The sequence below is a fragment of the Dama dama genome, chromosome 21 (genome assembly GCF_033118175.1).
Source record: "Dama dama isolate Ldn47 chromosome 21, ASM3311817v1, whole genome shotgun sequence".
Taxonomy (NCBI): Eukaryota; Metazoa; Chordata; class Mammalia; order Artiodactyla; family Cervidae; genus Dama; species Dama dama.
The window spans coordinates 72,573,949-72,588,159 of record NC_083701.1 but is presented as its reverse complement, the minus strand read 5'-3'; positions in this window follow the sequence as shown (position 1 = coordinate 72,588,159).

Here is a 14,211-nt window from a genome sequence, read left to right as displayed (position 1 = left end):
AGAGGTCTCTTCAAGAAAATTGGAACTATCGAGGGAACGTTTCGTGCGAGGGTGGGCAAAATAAAGGACAGAAACTGTAAGGACTTAACAGAAGCAGAAAAGATTAAGAGGTGGCAAGAATACACAGAAGAACTATACAAAAAAGGTGAGCCACATAATCACGATGGTGTGGTAACTCACCTAGAGCCAGACATCCTGGAATGTGAAGTCAAGTGGGCATTAGGAAGATCTGTGAAAAGTGAAATTGTTAGTCACTCAGTTGTGTCTCCCTCTTTGCAAACCCATGAACTGTAACCCATCAGGCACCTCTGGCTATGGAATTCTCCAGCCAAGAATACTGGAGTGTGGAGCCATTCGCTTCTCCAAAGGATCTTTCCACCCAAGGGATCAAACCTGGGTCTCCTGCATTGCAGGCTGATTCTGTACCATCTGAGACACCAAGACCTTAGGAATCAATACTAGGAACAAAGCTAGTTTAGGTAACAGAATCTCAGCTGAGCTATTTAAAATCCTAAATGATTTTGCTGTGGAAGTGCTGCCCTCAATATGACAGAAAATTGGAAAAACTCAGTAGTGGACACAGGGCTGGAAAAGATCAGTGTTCCTTTCAATCCTAAAGAAGGGAAATGCCAAAGAATTTTCCAACTACCATACAACTGCACTTATCTCACAGGCTAGCAAGGTTATGCTGAAAATTCCTCAAGTTAGGCTTTAGCAGTATGTTAAACAAGAACTTCAAGATGTACATGCTAGGTTTTGAAGAGTCAGATTAATCAGAGATTAAATTGCCAACATCAGTTGGATCATAGAGAAGGCAAGAGAATTTCAGAAAAAATCTATTTGTACTTCATTGGCTATGCTATAACCTTTGACTGTGTGTCACAACAAACTCTGGAAAATTTCTAAGAGATGGAAGTATCAGACCACTTTTCTTGTTTCCTGAGAACCCTGTATGTCAAGAAGCAACATATAGAACTGAACATGGAACAGCTGACTGGTTAAAAATTGGGAAAGGAGTACAAAAGGTTGTATTTTGTCACCCTGCTTACTCTACTGCATAACTATTTCTGCATAATTAATAACTTACTGCATAATTATTTCTGCATAATTTATATGCAGATTGCATCATGGGGAATGTCAGGATGGATGAATCACAAGCTGGAATCAAGATTACTGGGACAAATATTAACAATCTCATATATGCAGCTGGGACAAATATTAACAATCTCATATATGCAGATGAAACTACACTAATGGCAGAAACTGAAGAGGAACTGAAGTGTCTCTTGATGAGGGTGAAATAGGAGGATGAAATAGGAGAAAAAGCTGGCTTGAAACTCAGCATTAAAAAACTAAGATCATGGCATCTGGTCCCATCACTTCACAGCAAATAGAAGAGTTTTAGTGGAAACAGTGACAGTTTTGATTTTCTTGGGCTCCAAAATCACTGCAGATGGTAACTTCAGCCATATGATTAAAAGACACTTGCTCTTTGGAAGGAAAGCTATGACAAACCTAGACAGTGTATTAAAAAGCAGAGACATCACTTTGCCAACAAAGGTCCATCTAGTCAAAGCTATGGTTTTTTCAGTCAGCACTCATGTACAGATGTGAGGTTTGGACCACATAGAAAGCTGAGTGCTGAAGAGTTGATGCTTTCAAAATGTGGTGTTGGAGATGACTCTTGAGAGTTCCTTGAACAGCAAGCAAATGAAACCAGTCGATGCTGAAGGAAATCAACCCTGAATATTCATTGAAAGGGCTGATTCTGAAGCTGAAGCTCCAGCACCTTGGCCACCTGATGTGAAGAGCTGACTCACTGGGAAAGATTCTGATGCTGGAACAATTGAAGGCAGAATGAGGCGGGTATGGCAGAAGATGAGACAGTCAGATAGCATCACTAACTCAGTGGACATGAATTTGAGCAGACTCCTGGAGATCATGGAGAACAGTGGAACCTGTGGCCTGCTGAGGTCCATGGGGTCACAAAGGTTTGGACATGACTTAGTAACTGAACAACAGGAAGTAAAAAAAGCATGGTTACTTGTTGGAATTATGCCAACATTCTTCATTCTTCCTAATGATTCTCTCCCTCTTTCTTTTGTATGTCCCAATTTGAGTCTCAGTTCTGTCAATGGACACAATTGAACTACCATCCAATTGAATCAGGTAAATCGTGGTCATGTAACCTAAAACCAAGATCATGGCATCTGGTCACATCACCTCATGGGAAACAGATGGGGAGACAGTGGAAACAGTGTCAGACTTTGTTTTTTGGGGCTCCAAATCACTGCAGATGGTGACTGCAGCCATGAAATTAAAAGACGTTTACTCACCTAGACAGCATATTAAAAAGCAGAGACATTACTTTGCCAACAAAGGTCCGTCTGGTCAAGGCTATGGTTTTTCCAGTGGTCATGTATGGATGTGAGAGTTGGACTATGAAGAAAGCTGAGCGCCAAAGAATTGATGCTTTTGAACTTTGGTGTTGGAGAAGACTCTTGAGAGTCCCTTGGACTTCAAGGAGATCCAACCAGTCCATCCTAAAGGAGATCAGTCCTGGGTGTTCATTGGAAGGACTGATGCTGAAGCTGAAGCTCCAATACTTTGGCCACCTCATGCAAATAGTTGACTCATTGGAAAAGACCCTGATGCTGGTAGGGATTGGGGTCAGGAGGAGACAGGGACAACAGAGGATGAGATGGCTGGATGGCATCACTGACTCGATGGGCAGGAGTTTGAGTAAACTCCGGGAGTTTGTGATGAACAGGGAGGCCTGGCGTGCTGCGATTCATGGGGTTGCAAAGAGTTGGACACGACTGAGCGACTGAACTGAACTGAACCTAAAACCTGACCAGTCTAAGAACCAAGGTCTAAGAAAGTCTATGAAGTCATGTGCTTTCATCATTTGTCTTTTGTCATAATCAACATGCTATGAAAACTGTTTGAATAGGCACATGTTGGCATTAGTGAGTGAAGTCGCTCGGTTGCGTCTGACTCTTTGCGACCCCATGGACTGTAGCCTACCAGGATCCTCTGTCCATGGGATTTTCCAGGCAAGAATACTGGAGTGGGTTGTCATTTCCTTCTCCAGGAGATCTCCCTAACCCAGGGATTGAGCCCAGGTCTCCTGCATCGTAGGCAGACGCTTTACCACCCATCTGAGCCACCAGAGAAGTCATTATGTTGGCAATAATTTTTATTTTTGTTAAGACCTACCAAAGACATCAGGAAGGAAGCAAAATCAGGTTTAATTTTTTGTTTGTTTGTTTTATATTTGGCATTAAACACTGGCCAGTAAGTGAATAAAATTTATAGTCTCCTTTTTTCTTTCTTTTAGTAATTATTTTTTAATTGAAGGATAAGTGCTTTATAGAATTGTCAGTTTCTGCCAGACATCAACATGAATCAGGCATTCTTGATGTTCATAATCTTTTTAGAGTTTCTGGGATTATGCTTCACTTTAATTGACATTTCTTTGTCTAGACAAGCTATATAGGATTGGGTTATCTGAAAAGACAAAACAAATTATTTCACTAACTTTGAAAAATGATTACTCACAAATGGAAAACATTTAGCATTTTGTAATATAAATATGGGCCTTTCTGGTAGCTCAGCAGTAAAGAATCTGCCTGCCAATGCAGGAGACATGGGTTCGATCCCTGGGTCAGGAAAATGCCCTGGACGAACAAATGGCAACCCACTCTAGTACTCTTGCCTGGGAAATCCCATGGACAGAGGAGCCTGGCTGGCTACAGTCCATGGAGTTGTAGAAAAGTTGGAAATGACTTAGAGACTAAATAAGAACAAATAATCTAAATATTGTGGTACACTCCTATGGATGAACAGTGGCAAATTTCTAGTTTATTATATCTATTTTTAAAACATTGATTTATATGTAGACTTAAATTTATAAGAAACTGAAAAAGGATTTTTAAATAGACAATACTAATGTTTTAAAACAAGTCAAATAGTAATAATCTAGTGAAACTGTTTTATAATTTTGTCTATAGTATTTAACAGCAGGAAACCCAAAAAATCACAATTTATTAAGCTGAGAGTGATAAATGTCACAGCTTATAATGAAGATTTTTTCAGTTAATTTAGGTTTGGATGTGTTTTGAAGCTCCCATACATTTTTTTATTTATGGGATAATCTATTATTTGTGTCATTAAATTTAGCTCTTCATGTATTTTAAAATACTATGGTAATCTTAATGTCCCAATAGTAATTTTAAGGAAAAGATTATTGTTAAAGCTCTTAGATGGCAAGGAGATCAAACCAGTCAATCCTAAAGGAAATCAACTCTGAATATTCATTGGAAGGACTGATGCTGAACCTGAAGCTCCAATACCTTGACCACCTGATGCAAAGAGCCAACTCTTTGGAAAATATCCTGAAGCTGGGAAAGATTGAGGGCAAGAGCAGAAGGGGACAACAGAGGATGAGTTTCTTGGATGACATCGCTGACTCAATAAACAAGACTTTGAGCAAGTTTCAGGAGATGGAGAAGGACAAGGAAGCCTATTGTGCTGCAGTCCATAGGGTCAAAAAGAATTGGACACTACTTAGCGATTTCTAATGAGGATTAAGTATTAATATTAAAAGGAATAGACAGGATTTTATCTACCAGAGTGCATATTCACTTACTACCTATTTCTCATGGCAGCAAAGATGCATAGTTCTCGTTTTGTTTTTATGAGGTAAGGAAACAATTTTAACTTTCCTTGGGGAAGTGGAAAGCAGATTTGAAGATTTATAGTGACTATTTCTTAAAAGCCTTCCAGGGTTATGTGCACTTTGCTGCACTCTGCATGATTTGCTACATTTTGTTTCACCCACTGCTTTGCTTCCTCATTTCTCAGGGAGAAGAATTCTATGTTGCAGTATTCCATCATCATCAAACTTTGTGTCTTTTCTTTGAGTATTTTTCTTAAATTTTATGAAGTTACCTTATTTTTATTTTTAACTCTTAAGCGTCTGGAAGATCAATGATTAAATAGTCATCTGAGACAAGAATGCAAAAACTCTAAAAGCAGAGATTTGGGGTAGTCAAAAAGTAGAAAAATTATAAAAATTAATTCAATAATAGTAGCAAATGTTTTGGCCACCTGATGCAAAGAACTGATTTATTGGAAAAGACACCTGACACTGGGAAATATTGAACACAGGAGGAGAAGGGGACAACCGAGGATGAGATGGTTGGATGGCATCACCGACTCAATGGACATGAGTTTGAGCCAGCTTCAGGAATTGGTGATGGACAGGGAAGCCCAGCAGGCTGCTGTCCATGGGGTTGCAAAGAGTGGGACACAACTGAGTGACTGAATTGAACTGGACAAATGCTTAATTAAGACTTACTATGTACAAGGCAGTTAATGGATGCTCTATTAACATATTTAATTCTCCAAAAAAATTTGTGAGAAAAATTTCTTTCATTTAATAGACAAGAAAACTGATTTGAAAGGCTAAAGAGGTCCCAACAGTCCCTCTTAAATACTTTTTTTAAAAATACTTTTTATACACATAAGTGGCCAATTATATATTTTCTTTGCCTATATAGCTGTTGGAATATGGGAATTTTCATTTAGTATTTGTAAAATAAATACAAAGTTAACAAATTAATAAATTTTAATCAAGTTTAGAAATCAAGAGATAGAAGCTATTGAACTTTATAAATGGAATGCTGACTTTATTATTAATAACAAAGTTAAAGGAAAATTCATGAAATATAGGAGAAGTGACTTTAGAATTCAGCTTTTGATGGTAAAGTGGGTAGTACAGAGCAATATGGAAAGAAGAGATTACTAAGTACAATGAAATTGGGAAATTTAGATTAATGAATTAGGAATGTTTGCTCCTACATTAAAGTCACACAAACATGAACTTCTAACAGATTGAAGACTTAAATCCAAAATTAAAACTAAAAAATGAGTGGAAGTAAATATGAGATATACCTTAATGGAAGAAATGGGAGAATATATTCATGATATAAACATATTTCATAATAAAAAATTTTGAAAACAAGCCATGAGATAAGTTGCTGGATTAAAATATATCAAATTTAAGGATTTTTAAAAAAAATTTTATGATAATGGTCACTATCTACATATCCATCAAAAATTTCCTAGCCTCTCCTCTAGCTAGATTTGGGAACTGTGTCTTATTTTGGGCAATGGGCTGTATGCCAAATTAACATGTGTTACTTCTGTTAAAACATGCTTAGAAAAGAGTATGGTTAAACCATAATTTCTCTTTTTTTCTGTATCAGTGGAGATCATATTTAAAATGGCAGTGCCAACAGATGGAGACCTCTTAGACTTCTAAGTACCCACTCTGAAAGGACTCTTAGTTTGGTCAGAACTGTCACAAACTTTGGATGATATTCTATGTTAAAACACTTAGGTTTTGAAATCATTTGCTCCTATAGCATAGCCTACTCTCTCCTGACGATTACACCCATTAACAAAGGCTAGAAGATGATCTTCTCTCTGGAACCGAAAGAAAAAGTAAATGTAGTATAAAATGAACTCCTAGAAGTCAACAAGAAAGGTATGAGAAATGTAATAAAAACCAATGAGCAAAGGACAGTAATATAAAATTTGAAACACAGAATAATGAAATTTCTAATAAATACTTGATTCTAATTCTCTAGGAAGTTTAATATTGTGAATTTTAAAAATAGTAATGCTGATGATAAATATCGGATAATAGCAAGTGTTAGGTTGAAGAAATATTGAAAGTTTCATGTACTTCTATTGGGAGTTTAAATAGCTGCAGTCATTGTAAAGTGCTTTTTCAGAACTTAGTAAAATATTATGTGTACAATTTGGGATCTAGAAATTCCACTCCTAGGCATAGATTCCCACTCAGTCCAGTAACTCCTTCTTGTCTGTTTGTAATAGAAGAATCTCATTCCCTATGGAACAGATTAAAAAATGTAGCAAATTAAATTATAGAATATTGGTAGTAGGTAGAAACAAAGATTATATATATGTGTGTGTATAAATATATATATAGTAAAGTCATAAAACATAATATTGTTTGAGAGATGAAATATTTAGATACAAATATCAATAGGATTTATGTTGATTTAAAAATATGTACAATAGTATATTTAAAGGCATATATCAAATAATGGACATATACCTATGTGGGAGGAAGCAATTGGAATATGGCATAAGATTGAAACAAAAGATTTTTTCATCAGTGTTTCATAGTTTTTTTATATATAGGTCTTTTGTTTCTTTAGGTAAAATTTTTCCTATGTATGTTATTCTTTTCATCACAATGGTGAATGGGATTGTTTCCTTAATTTCTGTTTTCTCATTGTTAGTGTATGGGAATGCAAGGGATTTCTGTGTATTAATTTTATATCCTGCAACTTTCCTATATTCGTTGATTAACTCCAGTAATTTTTTGGTGGTATCTTTAGGATTTTCTCTGTAGAAGCTCATGTCACCTGCAAACAGTGAGAGTTTTGCTTCTTTTCCAATCTGAATTCCTTCTATTTCTTTTTCTTCTCTGATTGCTGTGGCTAAAACTTCCAAAACTATGTTGAATAGTAATGGTGAAAGTGGGCATCCTTGTCTTGTTCCTGACTTTAGAGGAAATGCTTTCAATTTTTTGCCATTGAGGATAATGTTTGCTATGGGTTTATGGCTTTTATTATGTTGAGATATGTTCCTTCTATGCCTGCTTTCTGGGGAGTTTTTTTTTAATCATAGTGTGTGTTGAATTTTGTCAAAGACTTTCTCTGCATCTATTGAGATATTCATATGGTTTTTATCTTTCAATTTGTTAATGTGGTGTATCACATTGATTGATTTGCAATTATTGAAGAATCCTTGCATCCCTGTGATAAAGCCCACTTGGTCATAATGTATGATCTTTTTAATATGTTGTTGGATTCTGTTTGCTAGAATTTTGTTGAGGAGTTTTGCATCTATGTTCATTAGTGATATTGACCTGTAGTTTTCTTTTTGTTGTGGCATCTTTGTCTGATTGTGGTATTAGGGTGATGGTGGCCTCATAGAATGAGTGTGGGAGTTTCCCTTCCTCTGTAATTTTCTGGAAGGGATTGAGTAGGCTAGGTATTAGCTCTTCTCTAAATGTTTGGTAGAATTCACCTGTGAAGTCATCTGGTCCTGGGCTTTTGTTCGTTGGAAGATGTTTGATTAGCTTCGATTTCCATGCTTGTGATGGATCTGAAAAGATTCTGTATTTTTTCCTGGCTCAGGTTTGGAAGGTTATACTTTTCTAAGAATTCGTCCATTTCTTCCAGGTTTTCCATTTTATTGTCATATGGTTGCTGATAGTGGTTTCTTATGGTCCTTTTTATTTTTGTGTTGTCTGTTGTGATTTCTCATTATCATTTCTAACTCTGTTGATTTGATTCTTCTCCCCTTTTTTCTTGATGAGTCTGGCTAATGGTTTGTCTATCTTATTTATCTTCTCAAAGAACCAGCTTTTAATTTTGCTGATTTTTTGCCATAGTCTCCTTTGTTTCTTTTTCATTTATTTCTGCTCAGATTTTTATGATTTTTTTTTTCCTACTAATTTTGGGGTTCTTCATTTCTTCTTTTTCTAGTTGCTTTAGGTGTAAATTTACTTATTTGATTTTCTCTTGTTTCTTGAGGTTAGATTGTATTTCTATGAACCTTCCTTTTATCGAATCCCATAGGTTTTGGGTTGTTGTGTTTTTATTTTCATTTGGTTTTATGCATATTTTTTGTAAAAAACAAAAAAGAAATAAAAAATATTTCTTCTGTGATCTGTTGGTTATTCAAAAGTGTTTTGATTAACCTCCATGTGTTTGTATTTTTAATAGCTTTTTCCTGTAGCTGACATCTAATCTTACCACATTGTGATCAGAAAAATTCTTTGAAATGATATTCATGGATTGGAAGAATAAATATAGTGAAAATGAATATACTACTCAAAGCAATTTATAGTTTCAATGCAATCCCTATCAAGGTACCAACAGTATTTTTTTTTACAAAACTAGAACAAATAATCTCCCAATTTGTATGGAAACACAAAAAACCTCGAATAGCCAAAGCAATATTGAGAAGGAAGAACAGAACTGAAGGAATAAACCTGCTTGACTTCAGACTATACTACAAAGCTACAGCCATCAAGACAGCATGGTACTGGCACAAAGACAGAAATATACATCAGTGGAACAAAATAGAAAGCCCAGAAATAAATCCAAGCACGTATGGACACCTTAAATTTGACAAAGGAGGAAAAAGTATACAATGGAGAAAAGAATGGCCTTAACAAGGGGTGCTGGGAAAACTGGTCAACTACCTGTAAAAGAATGAAACTAGAAAACTTTCTAACACCATACACAAAAATAAACTCAAAATTGATTAAAGATCTAAATGTAAGACCAGAAACTATAAAATTCCTAGAAGAAAGCATGGACAGAACACTCTCTGACATAAATCATATAAATCCTCTATGATCTACCTTCCAGAGTAATGGAAATAAAAGCAAAAATATACAAATGAGACCTAATTAAACTTAAAAGCTTTTGCACAATGAAACTGTAAGCAAGGTGAAAAGATAGCTTTCAGAGTGGGAGAAAATAATAGCAAATGAAGCAACTGACAAAGAACTAACTCAAAAATATGCAAGCAGCTCCTGAAGCCCAAACCAGAAAAATAAATGACTCAATCAAAAAAAGGCCCAAAGAACTAAAAGATATTTCTCCAAAGAAGACATACAGATGGCTAACAAACACATGAAAAGATGCTCAACATCACTCATTATCAGAGAAATGCAAATCAATAGTCCAGTGAGGTACCATCTCACACTGGTCAGAATGTCTGCTATCAGAAAGTCTACACACAACAAATGCTGGAGAGGGTGCAGAGAAAAGGGAACCCTCTTACACTGTTGGTGGGAATGCAAACTAGTGCAGCCACTATGGAGAACAGTGTGGAGATTCCTTAAAAAACTGGAAATAGAACTGCCATATGACCCAGCAATCCCACTGCTGGGCATACACACTGAGGAAACCAGAATTGAAAGAGACACGTGTACCCCAATGTTCATCACAGCACTGTTTACAATAGCTAGGACATGGAAGCAACCTAGATGTCCATTGACAGATGAATGGATAAGAAAGTTGTGGTACATATACACAATGGAATATTACTCAGCTATTAAAAAGAAAACATTTGAGTCAGTTCTAATGAGGTGGATTAAACTGGAGCCTCTTATACAGAATGAAGTAAGTCAGAAAGAAAAACACCAATAGAGTATATTAATGCATTTATATGGAATCTAGAAAGATGTTAACGACAACCCTATATGCAAGACAGCAAAAGAAACACAGATATAAAAACACTTCTGGACTCTGTGGGAGAAGGCGAGGGTGGGATGATTTGAGAGAATAGCATTGAAACATGTATGTTATCATATGTGAAATAGATGACCAGTCCAAGTTTGGTGCATGAAACAGGGCCCTCAAAGCCAGTGCACTGGGACAACCCAGAGGGATGGGGTGGAGAGGGGAGAAGGTGGGGGTTTTGGAATGGAGGAGGGCCACATGTACACCCACAGCTGATTCATATCATTGTATGCGAAAACCACCACAATATTGTAATTAGCCTCCAATTAAAATTCAGTTCAGTTCAGTCTCTCAGTCATGTCTGACTCTTTGCGACCCCATGGACTGCAGCATGCCAGGCTTCCCTTTCCATCACCAACTCCCAGAGCTTACTCAAACTCATGTCCATTGAGTCAGTGATGCCATCCAACCATCTCATCCTCTGTCGTCACCTTCTCCTCCTGCTTTCAATCTTTACCAGCATCAGGGTCTTTCCCAATGAGTCAGTTCTTCCCATCAGGTGGCCAAAGTAGTGGAGTTTCAACTTCAGCATCAGTCCTTCCAATGAATATTCAGGACTGATTTCCAATTAAAATAAATAAATTAATTTTAAAAAAAGAAAATAAAAAAAGAAGTTCTTGACTCAAATAAAAATGATAATAAAGTATGAGCTGGAAAGCATGATTAACTCAACACTCTGCAAGTGAAGCCAAACAGAAAAGAGATAAAATAATAAAATATTGGGGAAATGAGCATAATAGGAAGAATTAAGAAATTCCTAACTGTGACCTTCATTGAAACTTTTGATTTTTAGGCTTATGAAAGTAATATGAAAAAGAATGCTAATGAGTGCAAAATCAGTCAAGAAAATAAGCCCTATGTGACCCAAATTCTTATTCTGATGTCTGAAGCACAAAAAGAAAGTCACTTATTATTCCTTGTAGTTCTATGTTCAATAATTTTATTGCATTAGCCTCCCACATTATGAAAAGTCATGAAGAAATATTTCTGTTCTTTGAAGTGTTTCTCTTTTTTCTTGTAAAATCACAGCACCAAGAGAGAGAAAAATATTTTTAATGCCATACAAGATAGATTGGTATTAAACATAGCTTTCTTTGGCAAGGCTTATTTGTAGTAGATTTTCATATGCTTATTAAAACGGAAGTACAAATCCTACAGAGTCACCCACACAAAATAAACCATCTTGCATGGTGACATAAGGAAATACAGTATGAGACAGTACGTGGGTATAATTTTGTTCAGACATTCAGCAAAGCAGTCACCGCAGGAAGCACTGCTGAATTTGGAGTCCAAGTTCTAAATCCTCAGGCTTCCTAATGGCATCTAATCATTCAATTTCTTAAATAGTTTGCATACTAAGCAAAAATAAAGGTACAAGCCTATATTTTATAACTTCTTGTGAATCCAATATTGCTTATGTGTTGCAGTAAATTTGCGACAATTTTATGGACAATGTGCAGTAAGAATTGTGACAACAACCACTAACAAAAGTTTTTATTCTAAACAGTTTGCTGATTTTCAAAAGAACCTTGTGAACATGAAACTATATATGCTCATTTCTGTTCAGCTTTAGGTCAAGAAAAGGTCATTTTATGGGAGTTATGGTTGATTATATGTTAACATTCACAGCAAACAGACTATGGCTATTTTAGAATCAAAATGACAGCTATATGAAATGATAATGTAGCTATATTGGGAAAAGTAATTAAACTGCCTTTGTGCTTTGAATGATAATTGCAATGAGACTGCTTGGTGAAAATTTGATGATGAGACATGGAATTTGAAACGTTACTGTCTGCAGTCTTTTTAGAAACACAAAATTTAATCCAGTCCGGTGGAAAGTATTTGATTCTAGGTGTTAAGTGAGAAACCAGTTAAAAACTGTTCTTTCTTCTTAAGTCAGCAAACTGTACTGTGACAACTGCCTTTCTCCAGACTAGGGAAGTTTCTTTTCGTACAACTGAGCAAACAGCAGGCCAACTTTTTGCCCCATATATACCACTCTGTTGTAGACATTAGGCAGGAAACCAGAGCCCCGCTGCTAAGCACAGTCTAAAAAGGGCCTGAAGACCCCAGAAGACACTCAGGCTGCTTATAGAGAAAGGCCAGGTGGCTCTGGAATCAGAACAGCCTCACAGGGTGCTGCCCTTGCATGTGAATTTTCTCGTCAACTTAGGATCCTGCAAGTTACTTCTCGGCATTTCCTGAAGTTAAACTGCCCTGCATTTCTGGAAGAAGACAACTTGCAAATTGTACGTTGTCCAATCAATAATGTATATTTTTAAATAATTTATTACTTTTAAGTTAATACATCTTGCATGTGAAGAGACAATTATTTATTGTTAAGTCTGAAATCTTGAAGAATAGTTTTCTTTATTCTTCACATGCTATGGAAAAACTCAAATAGACTTTTTGCCGAACCCAATAATTCAATATAAATACAAAGATTACAAGAATTGTACTGTAACTCCTTGAATAGATACTGTTTTATATATACATATATATATATATGTATGTATGTATGTATATATCATTCCCTTCTCCAGGGGATCTTCCTGACCCAGGAATTGAATCTGGGTCTTCTGCATTGCAGGTCGATTCTTTACCACCTGAGCCACAACGCAAGCCCTAGTTTTATAGGTTTTTTTTGGTGCAAGGATATGTGTGTGTGTGTGTGTGTGTGTGTGTGTGTGTGTGTGCAAGCGCGTGTGTGTATACAGCTATAGGTATATAATCTTTTTTCACCACCATTGCATCAAAGTGGATTATTTTGCTCTAAAGATTTAGATATAACTTGGTTTATCCTGCATGTTTGTTAAATTTCTCTAGCAGTCAAGCTCTGCTTCCATTTCAAGACTCTGATAATCTATATAAAGTGGATCATATCCCTTTCTTCCACAGCTATCATCTTTTTTGATCATTTTCTACTGTTGCTATTTCTCTTTTAAAGAACTTCTCTATTTCCCAACATCATTCATATGATTTTTTATTATATAATGAAATGCTTTCTTTCTTGGTACCTTATAATGAACATTAGTTTGCTACTGTATTTTATTACCTTTTTTTCATTATCTCTGTTCACCCCTCTTAATTTAATTCTATATCTCAAAAAGAAAGTTATATTTACATATCAGGTTTTTCTCTATTTAATATGTTTTTGTTATTTTATTATAATGAAGATATATGATATGTATTGAAAACATTCTTTTGTTTTCTGTAGAAATCCTTTATATATGTATAACTTCTGCAACTTAAGGTCAATAATTTACTTTTGCTGTGGTTGTCACCTAACTAAAACTTTCTCCCTCGTTATTCATCCTTGAAAGAAAGATGATCTATACTGCTTAATGTTTGTCACCAACAGGTATGTGTAATCCCTTTGAACCATATCACAATCACAAGAAGTATCTTTGTACATATTTTTGTCTAGAAGGTAACTGTCAGTATAGTTCTCCTGGTATAGACAGACATTTCCTTTTGCTACCAATTCCCTAGTCCTAGGAGTTTAAGGAAATGAATTTTTGTATAGGTTATTTGCAGTAAGTTATAGTTACCCCTGGTGGCTCAGATGGTAAAGAATCTGCCTGCAATGCAGGAGACCTGGGTTTGCTCCCTGAGTCAGGAAGATCCCCTGGAGAAGGGAATGGCTACTCATTGCAGTATTATTGCATGAAGAATTCCATGAACACAGGAGCCTGGGAAGCCATAGTCTCTGGGGTCGCAAAGAGCTGGACACGACTAAGTGAATAACACTTTCACTTTCATAGTTCTTCTTTAGAAATAATGCATTAGATAATACATTAATTCCCAGAGTATACATTATTGCAATTCTTTTTGTAAACTGCTTAAC